Here is a 22,063-nt window from a genome sequence, read left to right as displayed (position 1 = left end):
GTAAAAAAAAATAATAATAAAATGTAATAATAATGGATGAGTGAACAAAATGTAGAGCTGCACGATCTGGTCAGAATCTAAAATGGAACATACATTCATTGTGAAACTTGCTGGAGATTTCAAAATAGCAGAACTGTACTACAAGATAAGATTGTTTTTAGAAATACTGTACACTTCCGTATAATGTTCAGACATACGAAGGTATGAAAAAGCCCGATCTCAACCGAACTGAGTACCGCAGTCCTTGTGATGTGAGAATTGCATGTGTGTAACATGCGATGTTGATATTAATACTGTCTCGCGTTGTGGTCATATCTTTCTGCGCTGGTACCAATTTTTCACACCAGTGGAAAACGCACACGAGACGTTGAAAAATTCGCTACCTGCCGCTGTGGAAAAGCGCCCGCGCTTTACGTACAAAATGTGGGGAAGACACTATCCCTTTAAGACTGCAGAAACAAACAGGCACGGTTCTTTGTATTGCCACCAGGTGTCACTATTGATTCACATATGTTTTTTTGGGGTTTTTTTTGCGGGGGGACACAATTGCTGTTTTAAATTTGTGAACGGAATAACTGGGACCCCTTAAATTTCTGCGGTGAACGAGCTACAAATGCAGGATTTTGTAAATGCGGTTAAACATATTGTGTATACGCATGGGACGTAAACAACAGCTGCATTTGGGGCGTATAGAAGAACTAGGCTCTCTTTCCAGGCTTTTTGGACCTACAGTCATATCGAGTCAACCAAGTTTAATAATCAGAAAATTCTGGCACAGAAAAGGATTTTAACTTTGTTCGGAGTGGGGTACCACCAGGTGAGGCCCGAGAGTGAGGAAGGCTGCTTCTGGTGGTAAGGCCATGCTCTCAGCCTGGGCCTAAACTGAGGGGCACCCTGAGGACCAGGAGTCAGGCTGGGGTCACTTTCCCAGCGCGAGAGGGGGGCCGGGATGGAGGGACCCCGCTGCTCCCCTCTCAGAGAAAGCCCTGTAAATTCGAAGCATGTGTGAGCACCAATCCCGCCCCACTGCGGCCTGCTTTCCCTGAGCCCCTCGTACGGATCCATATTCCTCACATAAAAGGAATTAAAACAGCGAAAGAAAAAAAAAAAACACAATAAAGCAAAAACAAACACTGGCGGAGATCAAGGGGGATAAGAAGCTGACCAGAGATCCCAGCGACCTACAGGAGGAATGCGATCTGTCCTTCATTATGCTTGAGGGCCTGAGTGAACCACCTCCCTGTTACAAGCCAGACCAACGATCACACAGAACAATTACACAGGAATTACCATTCTTTCTACTAGGCCTTAAATTAAGCCAGTGAGCTTATTCCCGCATTGATATACTTCCCGGCCGTTGGTCGAGACCCCGTAGTGCAAGGGTTCATTCATCAACCACACTATCTACCGTTCCTGTGACCACTCTGAGCCCTCATTCCTCCTTAGCTTGATTCTATTTCGTTAGTGATTCTCATTTACAATTTATCAGACGAATATGGAGGTGTATTTTGGACGTGTGTGAGGACGCGCACGAAGCTGCGATACACAGGAATCCCGTTCACGGAATACGCTTCCTTGTGTCACATAATTCTGTTGACTCCACACTGGAGATGTAGTCAGGGATTTGACCCCAACCCCTACCCTACTTTTAACCCTTTTTTGCAATTCTACTCCTATTTCATACCACGATCCAGTCCAAGGGACCCGTCACAGAACACCCAAAGTGGCACTTCAATCTCACCTGTGATTACGCTGATGAGCGAACAGTGACCGTCCTCTTCCTGCCCCCCCCACAACATCTGCATCAAAGCGTTCGGACACTCAGACCGTACAGTAATGAAACGCAAACACGCGCATCGCCACAGAGGTAAGGTCGACCGCTGCCGTCGCCGAACGAGATTCCCACGGATAGGAACTGGAAACCTGATCGCTTTCTTCCTTTGGACGGCTTAGGAGAGTAAATTGAACTCAATTCCAGGTAAATCTGCTTTTGAGGGACTAGCTGCGAGGAGTTTCTTTAGATGGGATGGGAAGGAAGAGTGTGATAAAATCACACATATATATAAATGTAAATATAAAACATTCACTCCTGAACATAAGGAGCCGTCAGTCAAACTGTCACCCAAAGCTGCCAGACACTGGCTGGATTGACAGAGATAATGACAGATTTTCCGTCAAGCCTCTGGTAGTGTCTGTGAGGCTCACAGAATCCCCTGATTCCCCGCGTCATTTATCAGCCCGACATTATTAACTTTGGCTAACGTGAGCGACATACGCTTAAAATCTGACCTCGCCTAACAAAACAGATGCAATCTGAAACATTTAATTCAACATATCTTCAGAGGCCGGAAGACAGATGCCTGGCTTTAATTAATGAGGAATGAAAGTCCCCTGTCCCCCCCCCCCCCCCGCCCCCCGCCCCTCGTTAACAGCTTATAGTAAATAATCCACACATTCAGAACAGCATCCAGCTTTTTAACATTACAGTCCGATCGACGCATCGCCAGGTAGGCACTAAATTGTTTTCTGTTTGACTTTTATTGGGGCTGCATGCAGGGTTACGCCGAGGTTTCTAACAGACCCACGACTTCCTGTTTCCAGCAGCCTTTGTTTTCAGGGTTAATCTCGACGCGAGATCAAAGAGTCTGACCTGCAGATAAACTGGAAGCAGTGAAGCCTGCTTCATACCTGCAGGCCATTAACCCAAAAAGTGATTCACTGCAGCCCGGACTCCCCGAGCAGAACGTCTCTCCATCCCACGTAATGGTGGCTTATTTTGGCCCGTCCATCTGACCCACACGCTCACAGGGATACACACATACACCCCCCCCCCGGCCACGATCTCGGGGTCAGAAAGATAGCGGGCGCCACAGATTCCGGTACCAAAAAAACACACAAGAATCACCATGGACCTCAAACGGCAGATTTGACGCGAACGCAGCAGGCGTGTCGTTGGGGAGGTAAGCCGAGCGTGCTCAGTGAGCGAGTGCGAACGCTCACGCTGGCCTGATTTACAGCGCTGGGGGGTGGCAGAGCAGACAACCTTAATGATGGGTAGCAAAGTGTATGAGGTCATCGTGAGAAAACACCGCCTCCTCGCACAGTTCCCCTAAACTCACTATAGGATCCATTAGCAGGGCCCCCCACTTTACCAACAGGGGCCCTGATTTGGCCCCTACAGTGGCATCAATGTCAAGCTGAATCTAGCCGTTGAATGGGACATGCGTCTCGATGGAAGTATCTCGCACGAATCAAGTCCGCTGGGATTCAGCCCTGGCATAACCACGGTAACCAGTAACCTCCGTGCGCCTACCTCTCTGCTTCCTGTAATACTGGTGTGTGCGTGGGGGGGCGGGGCTTGATGATGTCACTTCCTCTTCCAATCCCAGCATCGTGACTTAGTTTAAATTTGAAGGCTTCTTAGCTCCCATGAAGCTTCCAGCGTTCGCCGGCCGCCACCACAATCAGCTTCGGTTTTCGTGCCCGAGATCGGCCCCCTCATTTCTTCGTCGAATCGGTGATGCCTTTTTCTCTGCTTAAACATGCCCGTGTACCTACCAGGCCGCTCCTAATGATACATGTGCGGAGATGAGGCGTGTAATCACTCACAACACGGCAAAGGGGCAGGTCGGCTGAAAAGACAGATTACCTTAAGGGGGGGGGGGGGGGGGGGGGGCCCGTACAGAGGAATGGACAGGTGTGGCTAAGTTGGTGGTCCAAAAAAATGAGGGGGGTGGGATGAAAACATAGACAGAGCGAGGACAGGGGAGACGTGGGCGGGGGGGGGGGGTGGCGTTCAACCTGGGCCAACGGCTCACCTCAACAAAGGGACTGGGGCTTTACACTGCCAGCAGAGTCCACAGACAGCTCAGGTGCCGGTCCGAGTCACGAGGTTCAAAGTCCGAGAGCACAATAAGAGGCAATTAGGGGCTTAGGGAGACTCACAGCTGTCAGGCTGCTGATGGGAGCCCAGGGAGGCGTCTGGAGCAGTGCCCGATCGGACCGTGCGTGTTTCTATGCAGCCAGGGTTGAAGGGACGGTAGCAACATGCCACTGAATGTATCACCCGGTGATAATTAATTAGCTTAATTGGCACCAATGAAATGCTGCTGGCTTTAAACAATCACACCTCCTACCAATTAAAATTATGTACCACAAGCTTAAATCCCAGTGTGTGTATATATATATATATATATATATATATATATATATATATATATCCATCCATCCATTTTCCAAACCACTTATCCTACTGGGTTGCGGGGGGTCCAGATATATATATATATATGACCCTCCCACCTGACTCAGACGCTATTTCTTAATGTTACGTTACTCATTCAATTGTACCGTGTATTTAAATACAATTTCTACGTATGATGCACTCAGAGCCGATTACGTCATTTTTTCGTGCATGTGCACGAAGACGATAAGGCTGCCTTTGACTTTAATCGGTCAAGAGAATTTACCATTAATTTACCGTTCGCCGGGTCTAGCTGAACCCTGCAACGTTGCACTAAATGCGGACTGAAATTCAGCGGCACTGAAGTAATATTAAAAATTCATCTTAAAAGCCAGTCTATCTAAATGGGACTTAACAGAAGACAAGCACGCAGCTTCAAACGCTACACAAGCCAAACCTGCGAAGCTGTTGCATTCTTTGCATTCATCTGACTCATGCGCGCTGCGGTAACGCGACATAAAAGTCCCCGCGCATGAGAGCAAAGGCGGCATTTTCGCGATAAAATTAAAAGTCCTCAAACGAAAATAGAAAAGCAGACAGGAGGTCGAGACGTTCAGCGTCATACCATCCCATTCCCAAAAAAAATGTCGACTGTGGACGGGTACGTGCCACGACCTCCGACCCGGCAATCGGTGAGGAACACGGAGCTGTCATCCCTTGGACGAGTTCCTTGTCTCAGCTGTCGTGGGATCCTTTTTGCAGGGTTTAGAGTTTCAGCTACCGGACAGTCTTATGCAAACCCTGAACTCCTGTCTGGGAACACAGACCTGGGAGAACGTCACATTACTACTGTCCCCCAGTGCCGAAATCGGCCTCCCTTTTGTCTGCGATTAATGTAAGGGGAACCTCTACTAGACTGAGTGGCTACTGCCCCTAATCCTGTCCGATATCCCGTCCAATCAATCTGAAACCCTAGAGGTGCGACTCGGGACAGGAGTGAGGCACCGGCAGCTCCGTCAGACAAAAGGCTTCACGTTCAGCGAGATTAGACCGGTCTCAGATGTCCAGCATGTCCGAGAGAAAAGGGCAGCCACTCCAGGCACCGTTGTCTTATGGGCGACATTGGTGAATGGGCCAGGTCAAGGGCAGCTTGCGTCTTCGACATTAAAACCTCTCACATTCGTCGCAAAAAATGACATCTCAGTGAAGCAGTTTGACACCAGAAGCTAGTAAGATCACAGGCTTTACTATGGATCTCTACTCTATTTAAATAAATATAACATTAAAAGTAAAAGTGTGGACATCCTAAGATCAAGGGTACGAAAATAAACATCCATACTGATATTTACATTAACGTCTAATAGTACATAAATTAATTAAAGGTCTGCGCTGAAAATAAACTAATCTGTCTAATCTGAGGTGGACATTTGCTTGTCCAGATTGGACGTTTACGGAACACGCCAAACACCCTCAGCCGACTTCATGAGGCATAACCATGTTTCATGTTAACATACATCTCATCGCTGTCCGATAAAAATGGCGTATGTCCAGTATTTCCACATTTGTCACTTGTCACTATATATGACCAATGAAATAATGTTTTATGAAGTTTTCTCTTACTAGCTAAACTAAAACCCTAAACCCTAACTAAAATGTCTTGCTGTTAGAAGTTACCAGTAACAGTACTAGTTTAACATTTACATTAGTGATTATCATTCGTATGGATTACCTAGTATCGCTAATTTTAACCGCTTAATGCCGATAGCTAGGCAGCTATTGTGAATATACAGTGAGATTAGCTTGAATCTAGTTGACTATGATATTTGTCACGCTGACAACAATCCACGTAAGTCCATTTAAAGCAGGAATCCCTTCACTGACGGCTGGCAGACAATGGGTTTCTATTGCTGTTGCTAAAGGTCTTTTTCTCATGCGCCTGAAATAACAGATACTTCAAGATTCCTGTTTTTCATGGGAAACCGACCAGCTGAATGACATCGCCACTGCTAAATGGCCTAACTTGTGAGGCGTCGCATGAGACACTGTGTCCCACCCCCCCCCCCACGCCCCCCACTCACAGAGGGGACTCTAACTTTCCGAACGACCTAATTAGGAAGATCTGCTCCGCATTCAGAGATTCAGGCCCTACTGGCTTTGAGCGTACACACTGTTAGTTTGTCACCCTGCCCAATGTTACACCATCTGCTTTCCATAAGCTAGCAATAGTAACCGGCTGTTGATGGTACCAGTAAACATATCATCAGCGATGTCTGTTTCCACGACAAAACAGGACGATAAATCAGTCAGTCGGATCCGCTTGTGTATATGTCGTCTGATTGTGATGTCATCATGCCTGTTCTGCATGAAAGTAAATGAAATCTATTGCTTGTTCATTTAATGATAAACAGGCCTAACCGCATCCATCAAATCCGCCGCTGAATATACCCTACCTCCCCCCCCCCCCCCCCCCCCAAACCAACAACATGCACTGAAATGTCACGGATGTCATCAAGCAAGCAGCACTGTCTCTATCTGCAGATGCAGGCTGCAAGGATGGGAACAGCGGACCCAATTGAAACCGAGCACAAACGTAGAAGACATAGAGAATGGAATTGTGGGTAATTCTGCAAATGAGTCTCTGTTGCCGTGGGTGAACCAGCAGAGGCGTGAATACTCATCTTCCTCTCCGGTTTCCAGTATTCTGTGGGAGGGTGCAGGTGCTGAGGCTGACCACTGGGGGTGACAGCGAGGTTCCTTCAAGTAGGCAGGCTCCCCTTTTGCTGCAAGGCCAGACGGTGACGTGACATATGACAGCGGTCCATTGGAGTTGTGTGTTAATGGCCCATTGACATGTCCTGTCCGGTGGTCTCAGTCGGATCCATAGGAATCAAACTTTCGGGAGTGGTCTGCCGGCCCCCCTCCCACCCTGAAAACAGGAAAATCAATCACACATCATCCTATCTCACTGGAAATTGGACTGTTTGCAATTAACGCTCAATTAAAGCAGACATGTCCCAAGTAAATCCCGGTAAGGTAATGGATTAGGCACCCCAGCTGGTCCAAATTCATGTGGCGATGCAGCATATTGTATTACCTTGTTAAGGTGGATAACCTCAATGACAGTATTTATATAAATTGTTTGCCCCCCCCCTCCCAATGAACGACAAAGAAGCTAAATGGAGGTTAAAGATGTAATAACACGGCTGTAAGTGAGACTTCTGATTACTGTCTAGCAATCACACTCTGAAGAAAGAAATTTCTATAGCCCCCTTCCCCCCCCCCCCCATTCCCTAGGGGGGGTGAATCCATTCAAGTATGTATGAAATGTTTATTGACACCACATGGTGAGGGGGGGGGGGGGGCGCACATCCTCGTATGGCCTGGAGAGGGCGCCACTTCTCACTTGTGAAGCCAAAGACATTGTGACTCCAAACAAGGGATGTGCGGGGGGGTCAATTTTCCCCAGAATATCTTTAAATCATTGATAATTATGGTATATTTGCCCGCAATCTAATCTAGATTTTCAAAAGCAAATGATTTCTAAAGCCTTTTCCTTAACCAGCATGTTAGCTACGTGACGATTTTAATGACCCTCTTCCTATACCATCCCCTCTTTCCCCCGATTTATCCGGTTTACGGAAGAACTATAGACACCTGGAGTGTCAGAAAGCCCCAGTCAGGTGACTAAGGTCATTAGAATCATCCAGCCAATCGGGCGATGGGTCACAAAAAAGTCCGCATTCATTCTATTAGCTCAGCAGCTATTTGTCGAGAGCTAACAGGACTTGCACTTCTGCAGCTGGATTTGGACAGAAGCGACCCCACTCAGGTCACGGCGACCCCAATTCCAACCACCTTCGAAACACCCCAGCTACACACTGCTGCCGCAAACGGACACCACTATGTCTCACTTTCTGATACCGCGGCTTCTGACGGAGCCCTAAAACTTGTAGCCATTTAGCGATATCTGTGCATCCCACCTGTGCATCCATCCATCTATCCCTCCATCCATCTATCCCTCCGTCCATCTTCCTGGTGAACATGGATGCTGTCCCAGGATGAACAGGGCGAGGGATAATGTGGACTCAGTGTCGATTATACACTCACACAGGCAAGGCACAGCACATCCGGCCATTTCGAATACCACTTAAAACGTAATTATTTTGCGATTTTATTACTACCCCTGTGATCATCAAAATTCCCTCCAAGCTCACAGAGACCATGAAACTGATAGAAAAAAAAATGTGCATGGAGGTGTAAACACTGAACCCAGAGGGGTTATTCTCTTCCCCTCCACGTCTTAAGTAAGACGGCAAACACATTAATCTATAACAAGATGTTTCCCTTATCAGATAAACACTTTTACAAAACACCTTGTTAAGCTCTTAGGGTTCAGGCTGAATCTGTACCGGTTTTCACTCAGTGTTGTGTCAAAGTGAATAAATATTTGATATATGTTTATTTGGAGACAACGTTTCTCTGAAAGGGTTAAGGTTTGGATATGCCAGAGGCAGGTGATTAATACACTCAGACTGCCCGGAGAACTACTTTTTATTATTATTATTTAAGTTGAATATCTCTAGGTTTAAGATAACTCCAAGTGCTAAGTGCCACATGCCCATTTTTTAACAGTTTAAGGCTTGTTAGAAAGGACAAGATAAATGAACGCTGCCCTTTTGGCTCTCTAGCGATACCTGACTTATTTATGCTACTATGACAGAAGACTGGTATCTATCTCTCAGTCTGTACAACTCATTAGTGGGGAATTTGTTTACTCTCAGTTTAGAGGGATGACCCTAAATGTACCAGGAAGGCTCCAACGCAACAACAACTTACCCAGGGGCAGCTGCGTGATTGAGGCAGGCCAGTCATTCCTAGATAAGACGGCCAGGCTACTCAAGCAGTGACTCGTGATGAAGCAACCGTCCAAGCCTGGAGAATAATCACCCGATTTGCGTGTCAGCATCCCGTCTGCGAGGGCTGGAACTTAAGGCGACTATCGCTCTTGAACATCATCAGCGGATGAATGAAACTTGCAATATCTGTGCATCTACCAAGAATAAGAAGAGTCTCTCACATATGTTGAGTGATCAAACAGAATTTAACACTGCTGTACTCAATGCCCTATACCACCAAAAAGTTTGGAATTTACGTGATTATTTTGTTACTTAGTCTTTTACTTGGAAAAAAAAGATAAGAATCCAAATAAGGGCGTGATGCATGGCTCAGCAGGTTGGGATGTGGTGTCTATTGCCAGTGACCAGAATGTTGCTGGTTCAAATCCCAAGATCAGCAGAATTTTACAACTGTGCCTCTGAACTAGACTCTAATCCTAGACTATCTAATCCTGCTTCCTCAAAAAAATTGTATATGACTTTGGATCTGTCCAATAAATACAATGTAAATGAATATGCAAATAAGTTTCCACTACACAAAGTGTCATTATGGGCACTTGAAGCAACACATTTTAGGTTAACTGCCCTCGTGTTATCCTAGTGCCGGTGAGGAAACACCGTGAAACATAATTACGCCGTGATTTTCGGACGCGGCGCCGCGCAGCGCCCCGGCGATCGAGGCGCATGATCCCACTCCTGCGGTGGAGCGCAGGATACACACTGCCGAGATCCTGACGCTGCGCTGTAACAACAGACCAGCCCTGCATGCCGTGAGGAGAGCAAACACGGGCCTGTTTGATGACTGGGAGTTTCTGCTCGGCGGTTCCGCATGGTGAACACCTTTAGTCATGCTAGCGCAACAAAAATGTAAAAACTACGGCGTGTGCAAACACCCCTCCGCCCCCAAAAAAAGGCTGGGGCGATTGTCTTTCGTAACGTTACGAAGATGAGCTGGCTGTTCGATCCGCGCCCAACCGCGGGCAAACAGGGAGGACCCGACACAAATATTTGCGTTTCATCTATTATTCACAATCTGGAAATGTCATTTGCAAAACGGTGAAAAGGCACCTTGACGGTCACGGGGCTCCAAGGAATGTTTCATAAAACCAGTCAATTTATTATTATTATTTTTTTTTTTGGGGGGGGGGGGGGTAGCTGGAAAGGGAAGTGGGCAGATCGAATATAGTTTGCATGTGTTATGACATTAAACCTGACAGCGACGCTCATAGACGTTCGCCGAGCTCCGCCGAATCATTTCACACGTTTCACACGTTTTTTTCTCTGCGATGGATGTGCAGAGAAAAAAACGTGTGAAATTCTGGCGAAAAAATGTCGGAAAAAGAATGGACATTCACACAAAAAAAAAACTGTTTCAGCGTAATGGAAGTTATACAGATACTCCTAAAACCTCATAAAAGTTTATAGCCTGCATTATTTATTAACTATATTTCAATAGTCATTATTCCTAATCATATAGTGCATTTAAATTTTAGCGCAAAATAGCAATTAGTCTGCGACGTGTTTGTTTTAACTTTAGGTCAATTGCTTTATTTAATTCCTAGGCTACTTGAAATGGGCCTTGGTCCTTCTACAACAGCTAATGGGTTTTGGATATCTGGTGAATGGTGTGCATGTTTACAGGCATTATTTACAAACAGGATGATTAAGCATAACCTGCTTTAACAGGAACGCTTTCTTGAACTCGTTGGCACATGACCTCCGGCTAGACTACCCGGGCGCAATGTAATTAAAGAGAGTGCTGTGTATTGCTCGGGGAATGATGTCCATCTCACCGGCCTAGGTGATTTTGATGTGACTCACTAAAGCAGGTATACAGCTGACAGTTTGCAGACACGCGGGCTGGGACTGCACACGTGTTTATGAGTCTTGGAGAAACTTCTGCTGCCCTGATTGGAGGTGCGCCTTGCCCTCTTTCAGCCTGTCCGCCTCGGGCGGCCTGCAATCTTCTGACAAACGCTGGGCGTAGTTCCGGGGGGTGCTCCACGGACAGATCGCACTTCTGCTGCGTCAGGGCCAGCCGTTTGCAGAGGGGTGTGTGTGTGTGAGAGAGAGAGAGCCTGTAACGCGTCATGCCGGTGCAGCCCCTTAAGTGAAGGGCACATGAGGCAAACAGTGGGGGGCATGTGCCTGCAGGACACTACTCGCAGCGTGCATGTATCACGTTTGCATACTGGAACACGCTCCAGATGAACCGCGACGTGACATCAGGACGCCCTCGCTTTCAATGCCGTTTGCGGATCCCACCTGGCGGCTCCGTAACTTAACCTTTATGCCTCAGGTTGGCCTTCGAGTTTACAGCATCTTTACTATTCATTCGTGTGGACTACATCTACCCGAAAACATATATGTGTACCCTATATCTTAATAAAGTTTTATTAAAGGTTCATTCTCTTCATCTTCTTCTTCTCATTGTTATTATTATTATTATCATTATTAGTGTCAATATATGGCAATAATAATAAATTGTAATTTTATTTTAAGTCATTTTGCGGGCACCATTTCAGAAGTCTGAAAGAAATTACCTTTTGGGCTTCGGTACCAAAATTATATGTATTTTTTTTTCTTTCCATTTTCTTTTCTCTTTTCCGAATGTAAACGCTATATATCTTTTATAAACATATCAAATACATGAAACGTTTGAGGATCTTTAGAGCCGGAGGGGCTCTCGTTCTGCCAAGAAAATCATTTCTGATTAAATTTAAAAACCTAGTTAAGAAAACACCAATTCATTTCTTTTGGGACATCGCTCGCTATTTAATGACTCCGCTAAAAAGAAAAACTCTCTGGTTAATTACATAATGCAGATACCCGAGCCCAACCGGAGGCATCGGATGTGATTGTTTGAGGAAAGCAGTGGTTACAGTTGCACCTTGTGAATGTTAATTCCCGTAATTGACTACTGTGTTTATTATGGGTGTAACCATGGACGCTGCTCCAATGTCTCAATTCATAGGCTGTTGTTTATCATGCTGGTATTGTTCTCGTTGCCGACGCGTCTAATCTTTCTCCAGAGAGGCATGCAGACACAAGTCGGCCGGCCTCCACACAGTGAATCTGCAAAAGCAGAGTGGATTGCGTGAGGAGCACCGCTAACAATACACCGTTCGCTTCATTTTATTATTGATATATAGGACTTTGCGATGCAAAGGGGGGGAACGATATTAACGAACTAACGAATTATAACTTAACAAAAACTAAAGTCGGGGAAAGTTTAGTTTAACAAAAATGACAGACGGAGAGGACATCCTTCCCAACTTTTTGGCCCAAACGTGCAGGAGAAAGAGGTTTTGACTTAAACGGCGGTCTGAAGTGCAGGAAGGCTTTGATGTGGAACTCTAATACGGCTTGTAAAAATGGGGGGGACGATACACTTTGATGTGCGCCCTGATGCTGTGCAGGCGCAGCCCCGGCGGCGCGAGCGCCACTTGTCCCGTCCTCGTGGCTGACCCGGTTGTAAAGTCACTGTAAACAGCGTGAGGCATCACGTCGCCGCATATAGTGCGACACAAAAGTAGTAGTAGGTCCTGTCCGCTTAAATGTCCAGTTAATACATCACCCCAAAAAAGAACAAACTTTATCTATATCATGCCATGACATTTACATGAATTGTTAATTTATTATATTATTATTATTATTATTATTATTATTACTCAAGAGATTTTTGCACTGAACTGTCTCTCCCCGGAATTGATGTTTCTGTGAAAATAAACACATCAAATGCATTATTCACAGACTGAAAAAGGTGCTTTTTGGGAGTCATGGTAAAGGGGGGGGGGGGGGGTAATATATTATCCTGTAAGTAAAGGTCAGACACGGAGCTCCCAATTCTCCCCCTGCTTGTAACGGATGGCGGTGCGATCTCATCGATTGGCCTCTCTATAACTCCATGCTGCTGCTAGGCCCTAATGCATTCTCTTTGACCCTGGGGGCATGAATCAAAAATCTGCCCTCTGCTCCAGCCCCCGTTTGAGATGGGGCATCTGTGAAGGAGACTGTCTCTCTGCACGTGTCTATGTCTGTGTGTGTGTGTGTGTTTATACGTGCATTTTCATTCTTCTGAGGAATTAACAGGCAAACCGATAATCCAGTTATAATATACTTCTGCAAAATATTGTCTGGAGCCAATAAAAAAACAATTTAGAACATTTTATGGCTGCTCTAAGGGGCTATTTTACTCTTTTTTTAACTGATATCGATTTAACCGACCATCAGAGTCACCCAGAATTATTATTTCAAGATTTTTAACAAAACAATATTTAGGGGAATGAATCTAAGTTTTTTTTTTCCAGACTGGATGCCTGCAGCGTTTGGTTCGTTTTTGTGTTTGCCTACCGTTACGCAGCGTCGTTCCCAGGTGGTAAAGTTAAGTGACAGAAGAGGAACGGACAAAAAAGAACCATTTGCGTAAACTGTAAGTCAAAGGTAAGGGCAAACACCTCCGGCATTAGATTGAGCACCTCTCCCCCCCGCCCCTATCTATTTGGGGGGGAACACCGTGGTATGTGGGTGTGCCTAAATAAAATACATCATCGAGTTTAACTGGTCTGGCAGTCTTATAATTGAAAAGCATAGGTTTACCTAAACATTTCAGCCGTGAAGTTATTTTAAAGGCGCTTCCATTTTGGCTCCCGGCAGCGTCTCCAGCGGCGGGACACCTGGTGGCGCGTTTGCATCGGTGACGCACAGGGTCCGAGTGACTGAGCCGACCTGCATGTACACACCACCTCCATCTTCTTCAGCTCGAAGCCCCAGCGAACAAGAATAAAGATCGATACTTGTGGCTAAGTTACAAAAATGAAATCAGTCACATGGAACTCAGCGCTTCCAACGGATGCGTCTTGCCTCGACCTGCACACTTATATAGCTTTTTGTTTCACCATATTTATAAAATAAAAACAAATATATTCCAGTAGTCATTTCACTTTTTAATGAAAGGCAACGTAAGAGAACCTATGAAATCACGAGTCTTACATGACGCAGTTATGTAACATGATACAGGACGACCTATAGAACCTATGGCATTGATTTGTTTCCACTGACGTTTGCGTAGCTTATTATCGGGCATTAGCCATTGTAGAGATGGCCTGTCTTTTCCTTGGCAGTACTGTTGATGGCCAACAGGGGGCAGTAGCTTGCCTTTTCTGAAAACCACATCTACACGGCCTTATTGCGGTCCTGACACTGACTGACACACAACCATCACTGCACTGGGCTATTTTAATTTCTTTTCATTTAATGACTGACTAATATCGATAAGTAATGCATTGATTTATTGTAATACGCGAAAATATTTTCATTTACGACTTGCTTGTGATATGAGAAGCAATGACGTGCATTTATTTCTTAGTGTTCCATGTTTCTAGGGAATCGTTTTTTGGGTGCACAATCAAGAAAACAAAATATCCAGCTGTATCTCCAACATACTGACCTTCATTTGCCTTCATTACACTGTCTTATATTTAGCATGACGCGCCAACGGAATCGTTCACATAGCACAAGCAGGCATAATGTAAACAAATCACTTTTATTACGGCAAGTTATTAAAAACAAGGCTAATACACGTACTTCTCAATGAAAACAGTATTCTTCAATTTTGGACAGAGCGTGATAGTGCTTTATTCTCCCTGCTCTCTCCTCTTTCTCACAGGACGGACAGTAATGACTTCTGCCTCTTTGAAGACGGGCCGGATTTGCAGACAGCTACCGCCTGTGCGCATACTGCCAAGCGCAACATTTTCCCTCCTTCTGCTACTTGGGTCCGCATATATACACGTAATCCGCCGAACCTGACAGATCAAAACTTATAACACAAGAAAACGGTTTAAAAATAGCGGGGACAAAGGTCAAATCTACACAGGGATTTAGAGTCTTATCTTTATCACGGAACGGCCCGTCGGGTTCGGGAAGGTGGCGGGGTTGTGGAATTCCAACAACTAGCTAGAGCGACAGAGTTCTGTCCTTTATGGATTAGTACACAGCTGGCTTATGGTAAAAAAAAATACACGGATAATTTTGTGGGAAATACGTGCACAGATAAACAATGTGACCTATCTGGAAAAAGCAAGGGACGCTCTGGAAGCTTCTACTGATAACGACGTTAAAGGGAGTGCATCAAGAATGCTGGACGCAGTCTATACGACTCGGTGAATATTCTCACGTAAGTATACAGAGGACAGAGAGCGCAAGAGTCAAATTTCTGATTGCTCTGTCCCATGTTCCACAGATTAAAATGAGTTAAAAGCAAGATTATGCTCCTTGCACTGACTCACACTTTGGTCGAGATCTTATCGTTATTCCGCTCCAGCCTCAGTTGGATCTAAAACATAGATCTCTGTAGGATCTTGGAAAATCTCCTGTTTCATCTCCACTGTATGACATCTTAAATGGGGTTAAAACGAGATCCCAACTGCTTCTCCTTTCCGACCCAGGATATATTATCTCAAACCGAGTCCTTATTTCTCACGCGGCGACCATTAATTTATTTTTTGCGCCATTTATTTTTCCGCATGTGGTTTTGTGAGAAGCGGCACAAACAGCATGACGTTTTGCGTAACTTGACTTAAAATCAAATAGGCACTCTTTTAATTTTCTAATAAATAAAACATTTTAGAGCAATAAGATATTCCTACCTGTCCACCACTTTGATACTTGATAATTAGTCATACCTATATCATACATACTAGTTCACTTTAATTCATTTTAAAATATAAAGACTATTTGTGTTGAAGGGTCACAAGATTGTTCTCATTGTATCTGAATCCTGTTTTGTCATGGGGAAAAAAGTAGCAATTAATCAGTTATGCTTTTAAAAACTGGTTCCTGAATGTTTGCTAAAGGGTTTTCTGTTTATTACACCCCATTATAGGGTAATGAAACCTACAATAATATATACATTCCTTTCACAGGGAAATAGGCATTTATTTATAGCAGTCAAATAAATATCTAGTCCTTCACCATTCACAGTTGTTTCATTGTATTTAAATTAGTGATATAAAAGAATTTATTTGGAATCAAGAGAACTCAAAGAAATATATTAAAAAAAATAATAATAATCTTGGTTAATTTATGGAGAATCATATCCTGTTTTTTTTTTGCGAGCTTTTGGCTGTGAACCAGGCAGAGCTGAAAGGTTTTTCGGTACAAACTCAAAGCTGACCTTTGTTGTTCTATGGAAAACAGACCTTTTGGCACGTCGGCGAGGCAGAGAGGGCTCAGCGTGTGAAAGGGAACTGGTCGAAAATTTACTGTAGAGGACATTCCTGCAGGAGAGAAAAACCATGAAACAGAGAATTAAGAGAAGGAATCAGAGAAGAGCGGTATGCAGTGGAAAAAAGCATTCTCCTTCTGTATATTAACCTGTCAGAGATCTTCAGGCATGACCTCAACCGGGGGACGAAATGGCTCTTTTCGAAACAGTTATTCAGAGTTTGTCCTCTTCATCCTGTCTTTCTCTAACCCACGACTGTTTACGCTTGTTTGTTTGTCAAAGTTTTTTATTTTTGCTGCCGGATTTTCATACCCAGAGACACCAGAGAGTACTCTGTCGTGAGTCTACGTTACCGTAAGTCATCAGGAACCAGCCATAACCGTCGATGATAGTTAAGCTTTTGCGTTTATATCTGTCGGGCCAGGTGCTGTAAGCCATGCATACATGATATGACACTGTTTTACAGTAATTAACCTGGTTATTGACCATTAATCACTATGTTAAATACAACGTTATCATTTTACAAACACAGTGCACGACATTTTATAAGGTTATGGAATATTCTTACTGAGCCATTTTAGAATTAAGGCCACGTTCTCTGTTTACAGGCAAGAATTTGAATTTAGTAGGAACAGATGTAAGTCGTATCCCCTACACAAAGAAGTAAACCCTACATTTTTTAAATAACTATTTTCTATTAAGGAGAGTCCGACTCTAATATGACCGTCTATGTTCGTGGCCGGGAAAACCAATAACCGGCAGAACTCTCAACGTTTTCCGTTCCAGATAAATAATCCTTCTTTTTAACAGGACGTGAATATGGCTACATTCACGGACATAAAACTTAATGGACATTTAACGTGGACTTTGTTAAAATCACAAAATACCTCCCTGTTATTAGACAGCAGCAACAGAAAGAAAACAAAAGACTACAATAAAAAAAAAAAATAGAAGCAGAAATGAGAGGAGCCTGTTTTTAATGCATTTTTACAACAGACAAACATCTGTCTTTTTTGCTGAAAAAAAATAATCAAATTGCATGTGGTTACATCCAATACAATGCGGATCTGGGGCAACTTGAATCCAAAAATCTTAGACAACTTAAAAAATATAATTAAATTCAGAATATATTATGTTGTACAATGTTTTTTTTTTTTATTAATATATTGCTGTCAACAGGTGGAACAATTAATAAAAAGGCACTCCACAATAAAAATGAAAATTCAGAACCCTAATTGCATAACTGATCAATGAACTGCACACTACACTAATTTTCACATGATGAACTGATGCTTCCGGAAAGCTTGTTTACCAGACGAGCTGCGGCAATTGACGACCAGCCACCCACGCTTACGGGGCAAAAGGACGCGGCCTCGAGGGCACGTAGTCTTCGACCACACTTTTTTTATTTACATATTTAGGTGGCAAGGATTTTTTTTATCGTTAAATGTTAGCGCACATGGCTAACTGAATAGCTACAGCCGTAGAAAACACCCTAACAAATGGCAGCAGCATTGAACGTTTACACAGTTAAAGGTTTGTTTTTCTGGGTTATATCTTGACAGCTAAATATTTCAAAATTATATTTATAAGCTCACTATTTATTCAAATAACTTAAAGCATGCAAATTAATGACACTGGAGAAAATTGCATTTTATGTAAATCTGACTATATTACATAGCAATTAATAAAATTTTATGATACAATTAGATGACAAAAATTCTATATACATAAAAATGATGCTTCCAGAATCCTAACGATATGTATGAAACTGAAAAACGAGGAATGTGACTGATCTGTCACACATCTTGCACCCAGGCCAGATAAATAACTAACTTTTCAGGTGAAATCCCCCTACGATAGAGCTACGTAAAGCAGATACGGACTCCTAGAGCACCAGGAGAGCCTGCGGGGTGAGCTGAGCGCCACGGGGCCCCGGAGGCGTTACGGGACCGGTACAATGGTGGGGTACAATTACAGCTCCCAGTAAGTTTTCTAAAAGCCCAAATGCCATCAGTTTAAACTAATCTGCTGATTAACCATTGTTCTCTAGAGATAACATAATCACTAAGTGGCCTCTCAATTAGGAGACAGATTTGGGGAGGGGGTGGGGGGGGCGCTAGGTTGCGCCCTAACTAATGGGGTGGCTTGTATGTGTTTTAGGACTATTGTCATGCGGGCGTTTACATAATTGCCTCAATTACAAGACAAGATCTACAGAATCAATGCCTGTCCCCCCCCCCTTAGAATTTACCTCTGTTTTGGAGAAAACAGCATTTTTGTTGTAAGGGGGGGGGAATGGTCACAAAGCTCTACTCCCAGCTGCACACATGGCAGATGTGACAGTAGAGACAGATGTGACAGTATAGATGTGACAGTAGAGACATGTGACAGTATAGATGTGACAGTAGAGACATGTGACAGTATAGATGTGACAGTAGAGACATGTGACAGTATAGATGTGACAGTAGAGACAGATGTGACAGTAGAGACAGATGTGACAGGGACAGATGTGACAGTAGAGACATGTGACAGTATAGATGTGACAGTAGAGACAGATGTGACAGTAGAGACAGATGTGACAGTATAGATGTGACAGTAGAGACAGATGTGACAGTATAGATGTGACAGTAGAAACAGATGAGACAGTATAGATGTGACAGTAGAGAAAGATGTGACAGTAGAGACAGATGTGACAGTGTAGATGTGACAGTAGAGACAGATGTGACAGTGTAGATGTGACAGTAGAGACAGATGTGACAGTGTAGATGTGACAGTAGAGACAGATGTGACAGTTGTGCCCTACTTTTATTCACCCTCGTGCCAGTTGTCAGTCACTGAAAGGTTACGTCGATCCATAGTGTACATTGTCTCGTAACTCCTTTTCTTAATTTTATATCTTAGTTAAGTCTTTAGGCTTAGGGCTGAGTCAGAGTATTAAGAACGACATTGAACCCCAGAAGTGTAAAGAGAAATCAGCTACTGTGTTTTCATAAGCGCTGCAACTTCACAAGCACGAGACGTAATCACTAAATCAAGCACGGGACAAATTAACATAAGGTGCATGCATTTACATTTGTTTTACAAGTTCAAGTGAGGCACGTAGCACATTACAAACATACGGCTGTCAAGGAGTCGACAAGGCAGCTGGGCTGAGCTTCCAATGAAGGTCCAGGTATGAGCGTAAGTGTTACTGGAGCAGGAGCTACACACCATCTAACAAATCAAGAAGCTAATAAGACAACCATTAAAATCACATGGAACGTGGCATGGCTTCGGCTGCGTGCTAGTGAATCCACTCCAAAGCATAATCACATCGTACCGTAACTCGTTTAACAAAATGTGGCCGGTCGATTGCTGGAAATGAAGAGCGATCTCTTTGGGGTTTGCTTCAGAGGCAGCTGAGGATTACAGCGTCAGCTGTGAAAATGGCGGCGATCTTGTCTGAGAGTCGAGATCGGCGGGTCGCCATTCGCCGTTTATGTAAGAATCATTATGTCACTGGCACCTTTTTGAAGTGCTTGGCTGCTATTTCTGGGGTCCCAGGCAAAAATTCACTTTGGGGCCCCTTGGCCCCGCCGGTGTAGTAACAGTTTGTGGCCATCAGGGGGCCCCGTGCATGTATGCAGCTTGAGCGGTGGTAAACACTGCTTCTGTTCTTAGCCTAAGTAATGCACGGAGGGGAAAGGCGTTGAATAAAAAGGTGAGAGATTCCCTGCGTATCACCCTGTGCTGGGCGTTTACGATAACGCTTATTAAAAAAAAAAAAAACGTAACATGTTTTCTTTTCTCACATTGCGGTTGTGGTTCTGCAGGAGCTACAAAGCGCAGGGCCCGAGGCCTGTGCAAAACCCAGCAGCCAATCCCAGGCCTTCATCCTGATCACACCGGCCAATCGCATTTTAGAACCCGGTGTCACTTAAATCCAATCTCCGAAACGAGTGCAAGGGCTGACGCATATAAATACTGTGGAAGGGCTTGTGCGTGATGAGTTTCCAGTGCATGACCTTGAAGCTGACGTCCGTCTGACCTTTATTGCGCACCAGCAACGTCAGCAAGGGCCAATCCTTTCGCTTTGTCTTGACATTTTCAATGACCGGGCTTATGCTAAAGTTTTACAGAGATTCGTTCGCAGGGTAACACATCAGAACGATCACATCGGCGATGATTTTTTATTCCTTTTTCTGAACGGTGACATTTTCCAAATACGGCAGCATCTCTCGACTTGACACCTCGTCACGAATCAGGCTGCCCCGGACGGAGCCTTTGTGTCTATTGTTATATAATATATATTTTTGAAGATTGCGTCGCCTAAACATCCTTATAATTCATCTTAAAGCACAGAAAATATTGTGCATTAATGAGTTTTTACATTAAAAATGTATCATGGAAAACAGTCATAGTTCAACTGTTGGTTATGGAATTAAGTATTTTGGATTTGTGGCTTGCTCCGTCCTGATTGGCTGTATGGTGTTTATCGGCTCTCTTCTGGCTTGCCAGTGATGCCAGTGTGCTGCATTCCAAACAGCACACTGAGCTACATATTTATAGATGCTATTTTTTTCCATAAAACTAGCTGTCTGCACCGTGCGGCCAAGTGCTAACTAGAGTTCCGATACCCACAAATAATAAGAAATGGTTTTGAGTCCGCCGGGCCCGGGGGGGGGGGGGGGGGGGGGGTGCAGTGAAGGCGGCCTTGTTTGGGCTTAGGCGCGGCTGGGTACAGGTTTGTAAACTCAGCCCTCAGACGTCCCTGCAGTCTGTGCACATCATTAGAATCGTAGGCTTTCATTTTATTTTCAGGGCTGGGGAGGGCACTAGACATGTAGCCAAATTGCAGGAGGGATTACGGTAATTCTCGATCAAAAAAAAAAACAAAAAAAATCTCCCCCATTCAATCTTGGCGTGCAAAATTCCCATGTTGCGTTTACAGTGAAATGGATAGGACAAGTATTCACATATTAAAGAATAAAAACCTCAATAAAAACACACTCCGAAAACACGGGGAGAAGCAAAGCATTGTGGGTTGTATAATTAAGGGTATCGTCCCGGCTGCGGAGTTGGTTTCCAAACCAACACAAACGCAGCTGGGGCCTGCCAATCCCTCCGAATGAATGTACTAAAGAGCGAAACGGCCAGCGGCCTGGAACGGAGTACACAGGGCCCCACCCCCCCAACCCCCGGCTCTCATCTCTGTACACACTCCTAAATGGCCAGCATCTGTTTGTTTATACCAATACGCAAAGCTACCTGGCAAACAAGGGGCTTGAGTGAGGGGCTGTGGGGGGGGGGATTACCTAGGACAGACAGACAGACAGACAGACAGATAGATAGATAGATAGATAGATAGATAGATAGATAGATAGATAAACGAATAAATGAAAAATAGATAGACTAATAAGTAATCAAGCAACAAACAAACAAATAAATAAATAGGTAGTTAGATAAATAGAGACGGTGGTGGCTTAAGCTTCTGTAACCCCGGGGGCAAATCCCAGGGCAGGGTGCTTCTGAGGATAGGCCTAATTAGGGCGTCTGTGGCCCCCACTGCAGCCTTCCTGGGAGGTCCGCCTGCGGATCAGGGGAAGGACCCGAGCCAGGAGTCCCCCCCCCACTGCTGAGGAGCCCCGTGTCGCTGCGGAGACACGTCCCAGTGTGCTCCGACACGCACGGGAGCCGGGAACCGAAGGGGAAAAGAGGGGGAACGTAAACAGAGCAGGGTGGAGAGAGAGAGCGACGGGCTTCGCCTCGTTTGAGGAG

The 22,063-nt window shown here is 44.6% G+C and overlaps 1 long non-coding RNA gene across 1 annotated transcript; it reads left to right on the top strand.

Annotated features, from left to right (window-relative positions):
- Positions 1–1,681: 1,681 nt before the first annotated feature.
- Positions 1,682–13,894, top strand: LOC125721694 (uncharacterized). The gene is made up of 3 exons (XR_007385921.1): positions 1,682–1,867; positions 13,386–13,518; positions 13,732–13,894. It is a non-coding gene; the product is annotated as an uncharacterized LOC125721694 (long non-coding RNA).
- Positions 13,895–22,063: the final 8,169 nt, after the last annotated feature.

Source organism: Brienomyrus brachyistius, unplaced genomic scaffold (assembly GCF_023856365.1).
Source record: "Brienomyrus brachyistius isolate T26 unplaced genomic scaffold, BBRACH_0.4 scaffold35, whole genome shotgun sequence".
Taxonomy (NCBI): domain Eukaryota; kingdom Metazoa; phylum Chordata; class Actinopteri; order Osteoglossiformes; family Mormyridae; genus Brienomyrus; species Brienomyrus brachyistius.
This window is presented reverse-complemented; position numbering and strand designations above follow the sequence as displayed.